Consider the following 19,364-nt stretch of genomic DNA (forward strand, 5'->3'; position numbering starts at 1 on the left):
AGGTAGTTACAGACTAGGGTGCAGAAATACCTATTTTTGACTTTGAAACAAAAAAGATGATGACATTTGGAATGTGAAATCAGGAAGATAGCTGAAGGAAAGAAAAGGGGCATTAATATTCTTATCATACAGGTGGGAGTCAAGAGATACATTCATATTTGATGAGTAAGAAAATGAAGTTGCAAATATATTCATAAAGTGACAAAGAAAACCAATAGACAAGCTGAAAATTGAGTAGATGGGGTGAGAGAAGTGAAGAGGGGGTTAAAGGAACCAGACCAACATCAATCACAGCAGAATATATCTAAAATTTTAAAATTAAGAAAGAGCAATACAAAAAACACCCAACTAACTACCTTTGTTCTTCTGAGGGGTGGGCCTAGATGCAGAAAGGAGTAAGACAGGGAGTTGCTGCATTTTATTTCTATTTTACTTCTTTTGTCTTCAATTTAAGCCAAGTGCATGAAAAATTAAACAAATTCAGCAAGTGAAGATAATTCAGCCTCCATGGGGTCATGAGTAGATCTGGGATGGAGGCAAGGTGGAGGCTGTGAGAAGTGCCCAGGGCTACTGGCTGAAGATCAGGGAAGGGAGAGAGAGAACAGTATTCAAGACACCACATCCGTTGAACAGGGCAGAGGTGAAAGGATACAGAAAGAAGCAAGAATGACAGGGAATGAATAAAATGCCACAAGGCTTTGGGTTGCTGTTAACCTTGAAGTACCTTTTCTTTGAAAACGCTTCCATGGGCCTGTCATTTATGAGTCATGGAAAGAGAAATTTCAAGATCATCAAGGGATCTTCCTCTAGGGTGAGGAAGACAATCCCAAGAAACTCAACGGTTGAGACATGCTTTGTCAATCTGCCATGGGAATCTATGTGCTCCCAATACTTCCAGTGTTCCAGAATCTGAAGACAGTAAGAACGTACCTTGGCCAGGTTATCTAATTCAGCAACACCAGGGGCAGGTTTGAGCAGGTCACAGTCATGAGTATGTCAATGGGTAAAGCCAACTTTTCCTCCCAATTCTACTGAAACCTAGTCCATGGCTCTGCCCATAGGTATTTCATCTTCAACGTCTCTTTAGTTCCTCTGATCTTTCTTGGGAAATACTAAGGTGACTAACTGTCCCAGTTTTCTTGAAACTGTTCTAGTCTCAGCACTGAAAGTCCTGTGTCCAGGGAAATCCCTTAGGTTTCGGAAAATGAGAATAGTTAGCACACGCAGGAAGAACTCGTGAAGTCATCATTTGAGAAATAATGTCACATGGCGAACATTTATGTCTTAGAAAGTGCTTTTTGTTCCTTGTGGTTAGACTTGTTCTCCACAAGCCTGTGCAGTAGGCATGGCATGATTTATGTGCCTCCCCATTTGATATGTGATTAATCAAAGATGATTAGTCATCTGTGAATAATCAGAGTCAGAAATTAGTTGACACTGCATTTTAATTTTATCACTTGACTCTAGATCCTGTCCTCTGTTCCATGTGTAAAGTTGCTGGGTTGACATTTGTCTTCTCATAAATAATGAGAATAATACTCATTATCTCATCTCATTAGTAGGTGCTAGTATTAGCCTTTTGTTAAAGATTAGAAAATTGAGGATCAGAAAAATTAAGCAACTCACCAGAGAACACACAGCAAGTGAGTAGTAACCAGCATTCAAACCAGATTCCTCTGATACTATGCCTTTGCTGCCTGAGCAGACAATTTGCAGTACTCCTGATCTTCAGGAATTCCTATACACCTTCTTAAGAATCCCAACCTACTTTCACAATTTTATCCCCCACTAGTTCTTTTTCATAGAACTTACGTGCTGGCTGAGCTGAACTGCTATCTGGTTCTGGAATATGTTAATGGCTTCTCTCACTCTGGCTTTTGTTTTGGACAAGCTCCTGACTAGACTTTGTTTATCCAGACTCTCATTGTAGGGTGAAAAAACAAAACAAAATAAAACAAAAACACAGCTTATATAATCAGAGGTAGACTTCATTCACAAAAGTGCTACCTTGTTAGCATGGGAGCTCTTTGGTGAGTGTCCCAAACTTCCTTCCCAGAGCCTTCATTTCATTATCTGTAGATTGAAGACGATCATGTGAAATCATGGGCAGTTAATAATTCATGAACATGTGCTCCTAAATTGTCCAACACTGCACATGGCACACAGTCTGCGTTCTACCTCCTAGCTGTGGGCATAATAGGGAAGACTGTGTGCAATTCTTACCATTGTATACTTTGGGAATGGCATGTCAAGAAAAATTGCACATTCTATTTGCAGATCTGTATTTTGTGTATATGTGTGTGGTTGGCGACAATCATCCATGCTTTTTCGTAAGTAGCCCTCTGCCTCTTAGGCAGTTACGTAAGAAGCATTGCGGACCCTTGAATACAGTTATGAATCATTGGCTGTGGACTGAGTAGAGAGTGCCACATGCTATATCCAGTGCATTTGAAAAGACCTAAGTGTATGTGTGTTTTAGGGGATAGTGGTGGTGGGGGGTGTGTGTGTGTGTGTTTTAGGGGATGGTGGTAGAGCCACACATCGCATGGACAGCAGTGGATTGGCAACCATGCATGTTGAAAACAGTGTTTCATTTGGAACCCATCTGGCGAGAGGAGCTTTAATATCACTCTGGTTGTAAACACATCTTCAATGCCCTGTTGGTTGCCAATTTGTCTCCTAAACTCAGTCAGTTTTCTCTTTCGGTTTAAAGACACGGCCGTGAATTTAAGTTTGGACTTGGGCTCAAAAATCTACTAAAGTTCTCCTATTAATCCTTTTTATATTACTCTGTACACTATATATACACAAATGTGTGCATGTGTGTGTATAATCTTCCTTTAGGAAACATAGAAATTAAGGTTTTAAATGGTTTATTTTCAAGATCCTTTTCGGTTTAATTTAGCTTCCACTAATTTCTTACTAATTCCCCCTCAGCAGAAATGTCACTTATTAAAAGAAAAAAAAAATGCAACAGAGAAGATGGAATTATTAGATCCAATTTAAAATCTTGAATCTCTGACATATTAAAATCTTGAAAAAAGACAAACTCTACAGTGCAGGAACATTAGCAATATAGCAAAGACTGAGACATGTCTTTATTTTTTCTTTCTGGGCACAGAGCTAGACTACAATTTTTGGCCTTACTTAGAAATCTAAGCTGTGGCTACAAGCCTGAGTTCTGGCCCAAGCCAGGATCCACACTGAGTCAACCATCCAAGATCCATTAGCTCAAGTAATCTTCATGATTCCCCTGTGAGACGCATATTGGTCCCATTTTGAAAATAAAGAATCAAAGTCTCAAAAAGGCTAATTTTAAAAGATCTTCAAACCAGTGCCTAGGATATCAAGGAATTTATCTCAGTTTCAATAGATTATTTGAATACAGAAAATCCAAAGTATTTACAGATGATCTGCTCAATATAACTAGAGAGTTTGGAAATGTTTCTGGAAATAATTTCACTATATACCAAGAATATCAACTCGAGAAAATCTACCATTTTCAATAGCAATATAAATTATAAGTCTAAAACAGTATTGCAGTTTTTGTAGAAAAAAATATGAAAGTATTATTGATATAAACAAAATAAATAATTTTATCTTGGGCAAGACTAACCCCAGTGCCCAAGTTCTTCACTACACATTGAGACAGAGAGAGAAAACAAGAGGCCAAAACAGACACAAAGAATTGGAGGAGGGGACTGAGAGGCAAGCAGAAACATGCTCTCTATATGTTTTTCCAATTTTGATAGTCAGGGAATGGGCCAGTTACTAAAAGGCTCTACCCTCCCACTCAGACCAGAAGGGGGAAAGAACAGAGTATAAGATACATTTACCTGTTTGTATATGTTGCTATTTCTTAGACTGTAAGGGCCCTTTTCAGAACCCAAGGGGCAAGCAGAGAACAAGTGCAAATAAGTGATTCATAAAAAGGAGGCTTCTGGTCAGGTGCAGTGGCTCATGCCTGTAATCCCAGCACTTTGGGAGGCTGAGGAAAGTGGATCATTTGAGGTCAAGAGTTTGAGACCAACCCGGGCAACATGGCAAAACCTTGTCTCTCCAAAAATATACAAAAATTAGCCAAGTGTGGTGGTGCACGCCTGTGGTCCCAGCTATTCAGTAGGCTGAGGTAGGAGGATCCCTTGATCCCAGGAAGTGGAGGCTGCACTCCAGCCTGGGCGACAGAGTGAGACCCTGTCTCAGAAAAAAATAAAAATAAAAAAGGGAGGCTTGGCAGCCTTGTGCTGGGGCTGAGCACAGAGCCCTTCATTCCTCTCTAGCCAGGACTCTTTAAGGTTGATTGGCACATGGGACAGACCCAAGGCCTAAAAGTTCCCCAGCCAGCCAGAGGACAGGCTTCTGACTCCACAGCTATACCTTATACTCATTTCAGGCGCTCTTCCTGGGAATTAGGTTCATATTTTAGATAAATCTTGGAAATTCAACTAACAAAAGTGTCCTTTTTGCCAGTAGAGACTTCTCTGAATGCCCTTTCCAGCTCAGCTCCTCTAAAGCTATGCTCCTATCTTGTTCCATGTGGAAAGGCTCTTCCATTTTGCAAAGAGAACATGCACACTGGACTTCTCAAAAGTGAACTTTGTGGGCTCATCTGAGGTCTCTTGGGTTGACTCATGAACCTTCTGTGTCCAAGGACATTTTGGTCAAAGACATGCAGAACTGGCAGCCTGGGGAATCCAGTTGCCACTTTGTCTGACACCTTCATCAGGGTCCTTATTAAAGCTGAGGCTCTATGGAACTGCCTACAATGCCCTGCTGTGGCCACAGTGGCATTCTGTCATAGAGACATACAGATTCTACTCATGAACTCTTTGGACATTTTTCTGATTTTCAGTAAGAAAATGCTGTAGCCCCACGGACTATCAAATCCTCTAGGGGTAGAAAACCCTGGGTTCACCCCCTGGCTCTGGCTCTCCTAGGTTGGGAGATAAAGGGAAGCTGCCTGATTCTTATAGCATAAATGCCATAAGTTTTCAAAAGGAAATTATTGGTTTTATCTAAAGAGATTGTTGTCATGAGGATGTGAGATGCTATATGTAGAAGGACTGCATTGCACAACTTTGCTGTCTAATCTTCAGACTATTTGCTCATATTTTGGCATATTTAATTCTGGATTCTTCAGCATGCCATTTCTCCTGTCTGAGCTGGGTTCTTCATCTTAAAAAAAGGTGATGAATGCTATGTATGTCATAGTGATTAATGTAAAAATAAATTCAAATCAACCTATGTAAAATAGTTACAAAAACGTAAAGTTGCCCTATTACCCACCTTGAATTTTAGCAAGTAAAAAGAAATTGAGGCCTGGAGACTCCAACTTTTAAAAGCCTGATATTTTCTAGTTTTCTTAGATGAGATGCAACAAGGTCAACCTTTAAAAATTAAAGCTTTTCCTCTGGTTTCTTCACAATGGAGAAACTATAATGAAATCTGACTAAATTGCTTTTTAATTGGCAAAGCAATAAATCAGTGAAAATGTATTCTTGCTGTATTTCAGGATGACTCTACTGGATCTGGAAATAAATCACTTCATGTGGTATTGTTTTGTCTTTTCTTTATTGGTTCTTTTTCACAAATTTATAGAGGTACCAACACTTAAGGGTGAAGAAATATAAAGTCACATATGACTCCTGGCATAATGATTTGCCTTTTCGATCAGGTGAGAAAATCACTGAAATTTTTAATTCAATCTAGGAATGAAGCATTTCGCAAGTGTTTTTCAATATCCTAAGAAGATTATTACAGGAACTGATGGTACTTTAGTGATAGTTAAGTGGCTGAAAGGGCCAAAGGATTATGGACAGGTTTGGTCTATGCTTGGATTAAGAGACACAAAAATGATAATGGCAAGGTGATGTCCTAATTTTTCTGTACATTTACAGAGCATGTTCTATGTTAGAAAGCGCCTTCTCATTCATTGCCTAATCTGATTTTTCTAACAACCCTGGGAGGTAGACAGGAAAAAGATCTTTTTTTTTTTTTTTTTTTTGGAGATGGAGTCTTGCTTTGTTGCCCAGGCTGGAGTGCAGTGGCACAGTCTTGGCTCATTGCAACCTCTGCTCCCTGGGTTCTGGTGATTCTTCTGCCTCAGCCTCCCGAGTAGCTGGGATTACAGCTGTTCACCACCACACTCAGCTAATTTTTTTTGTTGCTGTTTTGTTTTGTTTTGTTTTGTTTTGTTTTGTTTTTGTATTTTTAGTAGAAATGGGGTTTAGCCATGTTGGCCAGGTCGGTCTTGAGGTCTTGACCTCTGGTGATCCACCTGCCTCGACCTCCCAAATTGCTAGGATTACAGGCTTGAGCCACCATGCCAGGCCTCTTGCTCTATTTTTTCAGGAAACTGAGGCATGAACAGTTTTAATGACTTACTCAAGTCATTGGCAAAATTGAGATTGAAATTAAGCTCTGTCTGATACCAAAGCCCAAGAGAGAAAACTATTACCACGTTAATAGACTATTCCAAAATGGATGATAATATCAACCTTAAAAGAGTCACTGAGAAGAAAATCATAATAAATAGTCAGAATGCCAGTTTGAACATCAAGCAAAAACAGTTTGGTCCAGCACAAAACATTTCAAGAAAAGGTTGGTTGGGAAGCAGAAACACAACAGTCAGTCATTACAGCATAGACTTTGCAAGACAACTGCAGACACTGGCTTGGACACTTACTGCAGATGCTTTGGGCATGTTGCTTAACTCCTCTGTGATAAACAAGGGATAGTGACTCCTACCTTATCTGTAAAAAGAAGAAAGCAATTTCTCCCTCATGGAGCTATGGCGAGGATTATAGGTGATCATATGCGGATGTGTTTGAGACAAGAAGCATTCCCACAATGTAAGCCAGAATGAGCCATCTCTTCTCAGCATGTAACGGCTTGTGAAGTCCTTGGCCCAGTCTGTGGGCCCTGCTTCTCAATGTATTCAAGTGACAGAGAGCAGTGGTATCTGCCTACACAAGGCAGAGAATTATAGACTCCAGAGCCTGAGACATCTTACAGGGAATATGGAGAATCCAAATGGCATATTCAGTTTGTGCTACATAATGGAGATCTTGGTGCCAGAGCTAGGAATTTGGGCTCTGCTCCGTAGGCTGCAGCAAACCACACAAGGGATTGCAGTAAGTGGGTGGCACTCTCCAAGCTGTTCTTCAAAAGCATCCATCAGGCAGCCACTGTCAGAGGTAGGGGACACATCAGAAACTTATTTTAGGACTCCACCCTTAGGAAGAGAAGGAGAAGTTAACTATAAAAGAATTACCACTCTCAGGGGCAACTAGTGGCCACAGGCCACTCAAGAGCTGGACATACCTCAAAGCCAGACTCACTTTTAAAATTTTATTTATTTTTTTGAAATTTGCAACTCAGCTCATCCGGCCGGGTGCTACACACAGTCGTCAGCAGCTTCACACAAGTTTGTGGTTGTTTTTAAATATCAACTTTCAACATTTGCTCTTGTCCTTTGTGCCCATCTCCAGGTGATTAAAATCCTATCTGGTTTTTTCAGGACTCGAACATCAATACCTTATCAACGCCACTCTCTGCTGGCGTCCCCGGCTCTTCACTGACCTTGTCTTCCTTTTGTGTCTGAAATGCTTTCATGATGGACTGGATCTTCTCTCACCCCTGAGCACTCTGCCTTTCATCCTGAAATCCATGCCGTTAGGCATTTTTTCCACTCCCTTAGCTCAAGACCTGTCTCTTTGTACCCTGTTTGGCTTTCTCGCTATTCCTTGATTTCTTTTCACTCCTCCGTATTCATGCTGACCTTTTTTTTTTTTTTTTTTTTTTTTGCTTGCGTATTTATTGCTTGATGGTATTCATCATCTCTGGGTATAGAATCATTTATCCACTATGTCTCCTTTCTTCCCACTTGAACTTCACTCAATGTTACCTTTATTTCCCCCGATTCTACACTGCTGTAATCTGACTTTCCATTATTATTCTTATCAGCAGTCTGTTATTTATAGAGTGAAGAAATAAGATAAGCTCCTTCTAATATAAATGGGGCACAGGCAATGGAGCTGGGAATAAGAAATGTAAAAAGGAAAGCAAAGCTGCAAAAAGCAGAGCTCCAGGGGCATTGCTGATGGCTGGATGAAAAGGGAACTGCAGAAAGGATTTAGGGTAGAAAAGTGAGATCGCAGCAAGGGTAGTTACCTTCCAGGAAAGGGGAAGAGAAAACAGTTGCTGATCATCTGTTTTTTGCTGAGTACTGTGTTAAATCCAGTGAATGCACCTTCTCCTTTAATCTGCACTCTAGACTATAAGGTAGTATTAGTCCTTATTTTATAGGTGAAGAAACTGAGGCTTACAGAGTTTATTTTCCAAGATAATGCAGATACTCTGGAGCAGAGCCTGCACACAATCCCAAATTGTATAAAGATGTAAAACACTCGTAGATGGGTTACTTGGCTGTATCTCAAAAGGGCTCAGATTTGTGTCTTTGAATTCAGTTTTCCTGGGTCTGAGACTCTATTGAAAGAGAATATTCTGAGATCCAGATAAAGATTTAGGCACACACTGCTCATGGTATTCCTACTTGATACTATCATCAACCATATGTCTAATAAAAGGGAAATGACAAATTAAATAATAGCATATCCATAAACAGAAATTCTCAAAAAACACTCCAAATGACATTTTAGTGATTGTAATAAAAAAGGAAAACTTCTCCTGTAAAAGACGCATTAAAAATGAGCATCCAGAATTGTGTGCAATTGAAAAACATAAAATTATGCAAATTAAATATCTGTATTTTTTATCTCATAGTTTCTCTTTTAAGATATAGTATATAAGAGATTATCTCTCATTTTATAGGAACTTGGAAAAGATTTCAAAATAAAAAGGTGAAGAAAAATGATAGCCCTGAACTTTCTACTGCTTAGCTTTCCTTATCTTCATACTATGAGATAGACAAATGTTTATATATATACTTATTTGATTTGCTTGTTCTCACTTTAAACATTTTGAACAACACATACAAAAGAGAAAATAAACAAAAATCTCAGAATTTTGCCAACTAGAAATGACCACCACTAGTATTTTAGAGTGTTTCCTATTGCTTTTCATTGTGTTATTTTTTCATGGTGGAAATCAGGTTCTGTATACTGATATTTTAGCAACAATATAAAATGTCAACACAAGATTAGTTATAGGAGATAAGTTATCTAAAAACACTTGTGATTACCTCCAATAATTACTATTGCCAATGTATTTATCTGTATCACCCACACCTACTAGACTATAAAGTTCCTCCTACAGGTATCATACATATTTTGCTCAGAGACACAGTCTTAAAGTCTAGAATAATACCTGGCATTTGCAGGCACTCAAAACATACAGTGAACAAGTGAATGATACAGGAGAATTTTTCCTGTCTGCTTTATTTACCTGATTTTAAAAAATGACTTTAATTAATTCAAATGTGTTTTAGAGATGCAGAAAATAATTTTCATTCCCTTGATTGTAAAAATGATACCTGCTTTATTTGGTGAGAGAGAAAAGCAAAAAAAAAACCCATAATTCGTCTGACAATTTTTCTGGCACTGTGTATCAAACATTTGGTCATAGTTAAATAGAGGAAACAAGCAGTATCAGTAATGGTTTTAAATGATATGAAACACATCAAGAGTAAAGCTTGCCTATTTAGAAGCACAGTTGTAAATACTGCCAAAAGACAAAAGCAAAACAGGGCCAAGTTTTTCCCCATGGACAGAGTACTCTGAAAAACATATGGCCTCGATTATTATAGAATTTGGGGTACAAATGAATCAAGAGAAGACCTGAAAGTCTTTGAGAACCACAATTTTTCTATTATATTCTTTTCTAGTTTGTAGTTGTCTCTCCACCAATTGAAACATATCATTAAGTGATTTTTTGAGGTAATTTACCATATATATGTGAGTATTTGCATAATAACATTTGCATATTATTTACTTTTTACTTTGATTTTCAGATATAAATGACAACTTGGCTGGTATAACATTCTTTGACTACTTTATATTTTCTTCTGATTCTGAAGTCTTCTTTCTTTGTCTTTGAACATTTAGTGATACACAGAAGTCTGATAATAACTAGTATTTCTACAAGTAGCTATTTATTAATAGTTTTTTTTTTTTTTTTTTTTTTTTTTTTTTTTCCGAGACGGAGTCTCGCTCTGTCACCTAGGCTGAAGTGCAGTGGCGAGATCATGGGTCACCACAACTTCTGCCTCCCGGGTTCAAGCAATTCTCCTGCCTCAGCCTCCCCAGTAGCTGGGACTACAGATGCACGCCACCGTGCCCAGTTAATTTTTGTATTTTTAGTAGAGATGGGGTTTCACTATGTTGGCCAGGCTGATCTCAAACTCGACCTCCCAAAGTGCTGGGATTACAGGCGTAAGCCACTGCTCCTGGCCTAATAGTTTTCTTAGTAATCATAAATTTTTTTTTTCTGCTTTAAACTCCAATTAACATATCCCTCAGATTATGCTCAGATGTATTTCTTCTTATTTGTTATTTTTTGTTTGTTTTATTTTTAATGAGTATTTTTAAGCAATACATTTGGTCCATTTCAACCTCAGGATCTTGGAAAAACAAATACATCATTAAATGTTATTCTCTTCTAATTATTCTCATACTATCTCAAAATAAACAGACAAACAAGCAAAACCCCTCAATTTTTAGTTCAGATTTTTATTTTCCAAACTTAGAATTTTGTCTCTCTCTTATTGTTATTCTCCATATACAAATAAAACACTTTCATATCCTGTCTATCATTGTTATTAGTCCATTTGCATTGCTATAAAGAAATGTCTGATGCTGGGTAATTCATGAGAAAAGAGGTTTAATTGGAAAACGGTTCTGCAGACTGTACAGGAAGTATAGAGACATCTGAGACCACGAGGTCTCAGGAGGCTGATAATCATGGCAGAAGGCAAAGGGGAGCAGGCACCTCACATGGCAAAAGCAGTAGCAACAGAGAGAACGGGGAGGTGTCACACACTTTTAAATGTCCAGATATTGTGTGAACTCAGAGCAAGAGCTCACTTATTATCAAGGGGATGGCACAGATCATTCATAAGGGGTCACCCCCATGATCCAAACACGTCCCACCAGGCCCCACCTCCACAATGGGGATTACAATTTAACATAAGATTTGGGCGAGGATAAATATCCATACTATATCAATCATCTTTTCAATGTCATTGTATTGTCTTTTTATCTCTAATGCTTGGCATTCTTTCAGAGAATGCCTTCTTGTAGAAATCTGCTTGACTGAGCTCTAAAAGTAATAAGAACATAAAAACAGTTCCCTTTATAAATAATTTTCAGAAGTAAGTCATCCACAAGCATTCAAGTACCCACTTTTTTACCTTTGTCTGTAGTACATTTTTCATGACCCTCAAGTTGTTGTTCCAATTATTGCACATGTCACATTTTATTACAATTGCCCATTTATTTGAAAATTGCATTTTACTCATTTTTAAAAGTTGGTGTCTACCCAGAACCAGCATTTGTCAAATGACACACTGTATATCTTGTCTTGGGTTCCATCCTATCCCTGGTTGACCGAAAATCACTTTCCGTTTGTGGATCAAAAGCAGGTCATCGTCTCATCTCATAGCCCAGTGAACAGAAACTAAAGAATTTTCACTTAGAAGGTCTTCTTAGATAAGGTGTAATCTTTTTGTACCCTACCTCTCTTCTTAAGATAGAATATACCATTGCCAGCCACATGCAAATCCCTATCCCAATCTCTAAATTCGTTGTTTCTCATTTTGCATTTTCTGAATTTGGAGTCACCAATTGGAGAACGCAATACGAAGCCAAGAAAAACTGACAATAACCCAGTTTTCCATTACAAAACAAATTGTACCTTTGAAATCTAGGAAAGGGTGACAAAAAGTCTTCCTAGCTGTTTTAAGGGGTCTGTTATAAAACATTTTTTTTTAATGCCTGATTTCTGAATCAGCTGATGATCGGCATAGAATCCAGGCATATTGAGATTAAAATTCACTTCGTTAATAATAAAATTGGTGGAGAACTTGGATTAAGATCTGCAGCCAAGTGGAATTACTGTTATTGCACCCTGAACTAGACAAACCAGCCTTCTCATGTGGAGCAAGACAAGCTCAGGCGTTCACCTGGTGGTGCTATCTCTATGACCTAAGCCTGAAGGAGGAAGAGAGTATGTGTTTCCTACAGGGAGGAGTGAATAAGGGGTGTTGACAGTATAGCACTCTCAGAAACAGGAAAGGAGGATAAGAGCACCCACCCTAACAAATAATTGCTCCCTTTCTTTTTAGCTGGAACCACTAGAGTAGATGGGCCACCAATTGCATATTAAATTCTGTTAAATAGGATAAATGTTTGATCAAACTTTCTCTTAGATTCTGCGATTGGGTTGGTAAACTTTCAAAACTGTTAATTGTTTTTTTTGTTGGTGGTGCCTTGGAGATTTTAGTAAGAATTTAGAATGTTCATTATGAGATAAGCTAGCCTAGCCTACTTTTTTTCCTTTTTATTCCTCTCTTTTCCAGATTTTCTACAAATAACATATTTAGAATCAGAAAACAATAGCAACAAATAAGCGATTAACAAATCAATGTTGACTTTAAGAATAAGGCTTACTCTTAAAAAAAGTGCACTGTACTGGCCAGGTGTGGTGGCTCATGCCTGTAATCCCAGCACTTTGGAAGGCCAAGGCAGGTGGATCACGAGGTCAGGAGATCGAGAGCATCCTGGCTAACACAGTGAAACCCTGTCTCTACTAAAAATACAAAAAATTAGCCGGGCGTGGTGGTGGGCGCCTGTAGTCCCAACTACTCCGGAGGCTGAGGCAGGAGAATGGCGTGAACCTGGGAGGTGGAGCTTGTAGTGAGCCGAGATTGCACCACTGCACTCCAANAAAAAAAAAAAAAAAAAAGTGCACTGTGCCTTTATTTTGCATGCATTAATCTGCTCAGGCTGCTATTAAAAAAAAAAAATCACAGGATGGGTGGTATAAGCAACAGATATTTATTTTCTTAGTTATGGAGGCTAGAAGTTCATGGTTGAGGTGCTGGCAAATTTGATTTCCACTGAGGGCTTGCTTCTGGCCTTATAGAGAACTGTGTTCTCACATGACCTTTCCTCTGTACTAGCATAAAGGGAGAGAGATCTCTGGTATCTGTTCCTTTTCTTATAAAGATACTCAAGCTTAAGTTAGTTAGGGCCACACCTTTATGACTACATTTAACTTTAGTTCTTCTTCAAAGTTTCTATCTCCAAGTACCATCACACTGGGGGCAAGGGCTTTGGCTTTAACATATGACTTTTGAAGGAACACACTTCAGTTCATAACACTGCAATTCTAATTTACTATAATTTACCTTGAGATCAGTGTGAAGAAAAAGTTTGATCAAGTAAGGATTCTGTTCAGTATTGTGTAAGTGACCATAAATTACCCCAAACGTAATTTGAATTAATGTTTCTCTTGAGTGCATAAATACCATGACTAAAACCCAATTTGTTCAGAGTCAGATACATGGTGGAGAAAATCCTGTGTCCTTCCCAGCTCTACCTCTGCTCTTCATACTAAAAGAATCAGGTTGTTTATACCACCAGTTATTGGTGACTATCATTATCAAATATGTCACTAACTTGCATTTAAGTTTGACAAGTATTTTTTAATTAGCTATGGGCAAACGGTTGCTATAGGACACATAAAAATAGGTAAGATATCTTAAATACTTGAAGACATGATATTGTGGAGCTACAACACATTTCTGTAAATAATTTTAACAAAGGCAACTATTATATGTAATACAATAAGGAGTGCATGAGGTAGTTGGGGAGTTTAGGAATGGTAATTAAGCATCTGGTACAGTGACTTATGTAGGGTAGGCACTCAATATTTGTGCACTGAAAAGGAAGGAGTAAGTGGATGATTCAAAAGACAGTAGAATGCTTTTTTAGGGACATGGTCTCTGGAGTTGAACACCTATAAACATCATGATTTCTAAGGAAGCTAGACTCCAGCAATCCCCTTGGACAAAATACTATGTGTACAGACAGGTAAAGAAAAGACTTCTGTCCCAACCACCAACCAAGATGGACTTAACACAACGTTTATTTTTTTTTAACTTTTACCTTAAGTTCAGGGATATGTATACAGGCTTATTCCATAGGTAAACTTTTGTCATGGGAATTTGTTGTACAGATTATTTCATCACCCAGGTATTAAGCCTAGTCCCCATTAGTTATTTTTCCTGTTCCTCTCCCTCCTCCCACCCTCCACCTTTATAATATGCCCCACTGTGTGTTGTTTCCTTCTGTGTGTCCTTATCATTTAGCTCCAAATTATAAGTGAAAATGTGTGGTATTTGGTTTTCTGATCCTGCATTAGTTTACTAATAATGGCCTCCAACTCCATCCATATCCCTGCAAAAGACATGATTTAATTCCTTTTTGTGGTTGCATAGTATCCCATGGTGTATATGTACAATATTTTCATTATACAATCTATCATCGATAGGCATTTAGGTTGATTACATGTCTTTGCTATTGTGAATAGTGCTGCAATGAATATATGTGTACATGTGTCTTTATAATAGAAAGATTTGTATTCCTTTGTATATACACAGCCATGAGATTGCCAGGTCGAATGTTCCATGTTTAGGTCTTTGAAGAATCTCCACACTGTTTTTCACAACGGTTGAACTAATTAACACTCCCAGCAACAGTATATGAGCATTCCTTTTTCTCTACAACCTTGCCAGCATCTGTTATTTCTTGACTTTTTATTAATAGTCATTCTGACTGGTATGAGATGGCATCTCATTGTGGTTTTGATTTGCATTTCCCTAATGACAGTGATGAGCTTTTTTTCACATAATTGTTGGCCACATGTATGTCTTCTTTAGAAAAGTGTCTGTTCATGTCCTTTGCCCACGTTTTATGGGATTTTTAAAAAATTGTGTATTTGTTTACGTTTCTTACAGATGTTGGTATTAGAACTTTCTTGAATGCACAGTTTGCAAAAATTTTCTCCCATTCTGTGGGTTGTCTGTTTCTATGTTGATAGTTTTCTTTGCTGTTCAGAAGTGCTTTAGTTTTATTAGATCTCATTTGTCAATTTTTGCTTTTGTCATGATTGCCTCTGGCATCTTCATCATCATGAAATCTTTGCCCTTGCCTATGTCTTCAATGGCATTTCCTAGGTTGTCTTCCAGCGTTTTTATAGTTTTGGGTTTTACATGTAAGTCTTTAATCCTTCTTGAGTGGATCAGCACTTTTTATCCATGAACATGGAATATTTTGCCATTTGTTTGTGTCATCTCTGATTTTTTGAGCAGTGGTTGGTAGTTCTCCTTGTAAAGAACTGTGACACAATGCCTCTTTGGAGGTAAAAGGGCCAGGGAAGGAATTAAGGAATCATTACTGCTGAATGATCCAAAGGAGGTCATGAGAAATTGGTTGGAAATACATATCTGTAGCTGAGAAGAGAGTTTTAAAGTTGTAGATTAATGTAATAATAAACACATTGAGTGTAGATGATATGGTCAAATGAGAGAGAATAATGCGGGAGAGAGAATGAACAAACTAACCTGGGAACATCATGAGAAAGAACAAATAAAGAAATAAGTAAACTTGACGGAGATTGAGAAGAAATAATTTCAAATGTATAAGGAGAAGCAGACAAAAGCAATATCATTAATGCCCCCCAAAAGGAATAGCTTTTGAAGGAACTTGTAAAACTGGAAAATCACTGGCTGAGGCAACTGTTAAAGGATAAAAAAATCTTCTGAGGAAAAGTTTTTACAGAATGGATGGACAAAAAAAAAGCCTCATACAAGAGTTTAAAACTGTGTCAGGGGAAGCTGAGGCCATAAGTTTATAATGTTTTTCTAAAAAGTTTGTTAATTAAGGAAAGGAGCAAGAAAGGAACAAATAGCAAATTTATGACTTAATGAAAATAATTGCACCTGAGTATGTGGAAGCTTGGATTTCCCATTAAAAAGCCATTGGTATTTTCTGCATTACTATTTTCTGATACAATTTGTTGGTATCTTTTTTGAGCAAATTACCTCAAGAGTGTAATGAAGGGCAAACTATGTACCCAGTGAAAATAATGAAAAATTGATGCTCTATTTGTAGACTTGATGATTCAGTGGATTTGGTACTCATCAACACAGTTACCTGCTAGCAGTTTGACAAAGCCACAAAAGGCTCATTTCTTACAGAGATAAGCCCTTTCCTACTTTTAAGACATTATTTTTAAAATTTTATTTCCACATTTTCTACTGTGGTCCAATAAGGAATGTTGGTCCCGTGTATGATACAGGGTGACTTTTCTTGGTCTCTCTTTTGAACCAAATTATTTTGAGCCATAAAGATTAGAGATGTTTTACCTCCATTTTCTTTTAGGGATGAACAAAGAAAATGAGTTTAGTTTGATAGAGAGTAAGGAGATAAGACACAAACAGAAAGAACCACCTTAAGGAGGGATATTAGCCATTTCATTGATATCTTTTTACATGAGTCTTAGTAGATGTAGCAGAACAGTAAAATTGCAGAGTGTGCACTAGAATTTGGAACTCAGAAAAGGAATGATAATGGCTACTGTTTATTGAACATGTACACTGCAACAGGTGTTTTCCACGTATTCCTTGTCACACTGAATATTATCAGCACCGTCTTTTTCTTCATTTTAAGGTGAAGTTTAAGTAAATAGTCAAGAACTGAAAGTAGTTATAGAAGAATTAGGATTTGAGGTTTTGTTTGTACAACACTGATGCCTGTTTATTACATCTTGCTTTTTCTCCAGAAAGAAAAGGGTTTATGGATCATTTAAGCATTTTCCAAAACATTTGTGGAAATAATTTGTGTTGCGTTAATAAATTTTCCTGGGTATTTTTAGGAGGAGCCATGGAGGAGTTTGATCATTATTGTTTGTTTGTTTGTTTATTTATTTATTTATTTTTATGGTTGGAGGGAGTACTGTATTTGATGATGCTTCCAGTAAACAAAATCTCCAGGTTGAAGGCTGTGATCTTTGATATCTGTCTCCAGGGAGATTGCTTTTTATTTTTTATTTTTTAAATTATTATTAATTTTTGCTATACTTTATGTTCTAGGGTACACGTGCACAACATGCAGGTTTGTTACATATGTATACATGTGCCATGTTGGTGTGCTGCACCCATTAACTCATCATTTACATTAGGCATATCTCCTAATGCTATCCCTCCCCTCTCCTCCCACCCCACAACAGGCCCCGGTGTGTGATGTTCCCCTTCCTGTGTCCAAGGGTTCTCATTGTTCAATTCCCACCTACGAGTGAGAACATGCGGTGTTTGGTTTTCTGTTCTTGTGATTCAATTCCCACCTTTGAGTGAGAACATGCGGTGTTTGGTTTTCTGTTCTTGTGACAGTTTGCTGAGAATGATGGTTTCCAGCTGCATCCATGTACCTACAAAGGACATGAATTCATCCTTTTTTATGGCTGCATAGTATTCCATGTTGTATATGTGCCACATTTTCTTAATCCGGTCTGTCATTGATGGACATTTGGGTTGGTTCCAAGTCTTTGCTATTGTGAATAGTGCCGCAATAAACATACGTGTGCATGTGTCTTTATAGCAGCATGATTTATAATCCTTTGGGTATATACCCAGTAATGGGATTGCTGGGTCAAATGGCATTTCTAGTTTTAGATCCTTGAGGAATCGCCTCACTGTCTTCACAATGGTTGAACTAGTTTACAGTCCCACCAGTAGTGTAAAAGTGTTCCTATTTCTCCACATCCTCTCCAGCACCTGTTGTTTCCTGACTTTTTAATGATCGCCATTCTAACTGGTGCAAGATGGTATCTCATTGTGGTTTTGATTTGCATTTCTCTGATGGCCAGTGATTATGAGCATTTCTTCACGTGTCTGTTGGCTGCATAAATGTCTTCTTTTGAGAAGTGTCTGTTCATATCCTTTGCCCATTTTTCGATGGGGTTGTTTTTTTCTTGTAAATTGGTTTGAGTTCTTTGTAGGTTCTGGATATTAGCCCTTTGTCAGATGAGCAGATTGGAAAAATTTTCTCCCATTTTGTAGGTTGCCTGTTCTCTCTGATGGTAGTTTCTTTTGCTGTGCAGAAGCTCTTTAGTTTAATTAGATCCCATTTGTCTATTTTGGCTTTTGTTGCCATTGCTTTTGGTGTTTTAGACATGAAGTCCTTGTCCATGCCTATGTCCTGAATAGTATTACCTAGGTTTTCTTCTAGGGTTTTTATGGTTTTAGGTCTAACATTTAAGTCTCTAATCCATCTTGAATTAATTTTTGTATAAGATGTAAGGAAGGGATCCAGTTTCAGCTTTCTACTTATGGCTAGCCAGTTTTCCTAGCATCATTTATTAAATAGGGAATCCTTTCCCCATTTCTCGTTTTTGTCAGGTTTGTGAAAGATCAAATGGTTGTAGATGTGTGGCATTATTCCTGAGGGCTCTGGTTCTGTTCCATTGGTCTACATCTCTGTTTTGGTACCAGTACCATTCTGTTTTGGTTACTGTAGCCTTGTAGTATAGTTTGAAGTCAGGTAGTGTGATGCCTCCAGCTTTGTTCTTTTGGCTTAGGACTGTCTTGGAGTTTTATAAAAATAAGAAGTTTCATTATAATTTAAAGCATACCTCTAAGCCAAAGGAAAATACTTTCTCAGACTCTTGAGAACTATAGAGGACTTATTTCTGAATTCGATATAATAGTATTCTATTATTTTTGTTCATTTAATTTTGTGATTGCCAAACTTTTTAGTATCTTAAATTCAGAAATTGAAAATTCTCAGCAAGTTGTCATTAAAACAATATTTTATTATCACTCTGTTGAAAAGTGGGCAGTGTCCTAATTGACAGTGGCTTTCACATATTGGTAATCTTGTTTGGATGGTGTACTTGGTTGGCAAAGAAAAATTAATTCCTTAGCACTCCATTCGTATTGTAACTTTTTTCTTGAGTCTGTAGTCTAGTGATTATGTTTAATCCAGCATAATTCTCTGATTACCCTAGTGTAGATTCCCAGAGTTACCCATAACTGCATCTGTCTCAGATCCCAACTCCAGCCTCTCAGGGCCACCTGCACCATGATGCCTGACAGAGTGCATGGCAAATGGGTAATAGATACTCAATAAATGTCTCTGAATTGAAGTGAATTGAAACAATGTAATGTTTAAAGAGCCAACTACATGTGAAAATCCATCCAACAAATAGGTGGCCTTGATGTTAATTTCTGGTTTACTAGTTAGAAACACTATTTGTTTTACATTTTTGTCTATGATTTCATGTTTTACACGGTCTATTTCCTTTTATATTTTTTCTTGCTTTTTAAATTTCTTTCTTCCTTCCTT

The sequence above is a fragment of the Theropithecus gelada genome, chromosome 5 (genome assembly GCF_003255815.1).
Source record: "Theropithecus gelada isolate Dixy chromosome 5, Tgel_1.0, whole genome shotgun sequence".
NCBI classification, from domain to species: domain Eukaryota; kingdom Metazoa; phylum Chordata; class Mammalia; order Primates; family Cercopithecidae; genus Theropithecus; species Theropithecus gelada.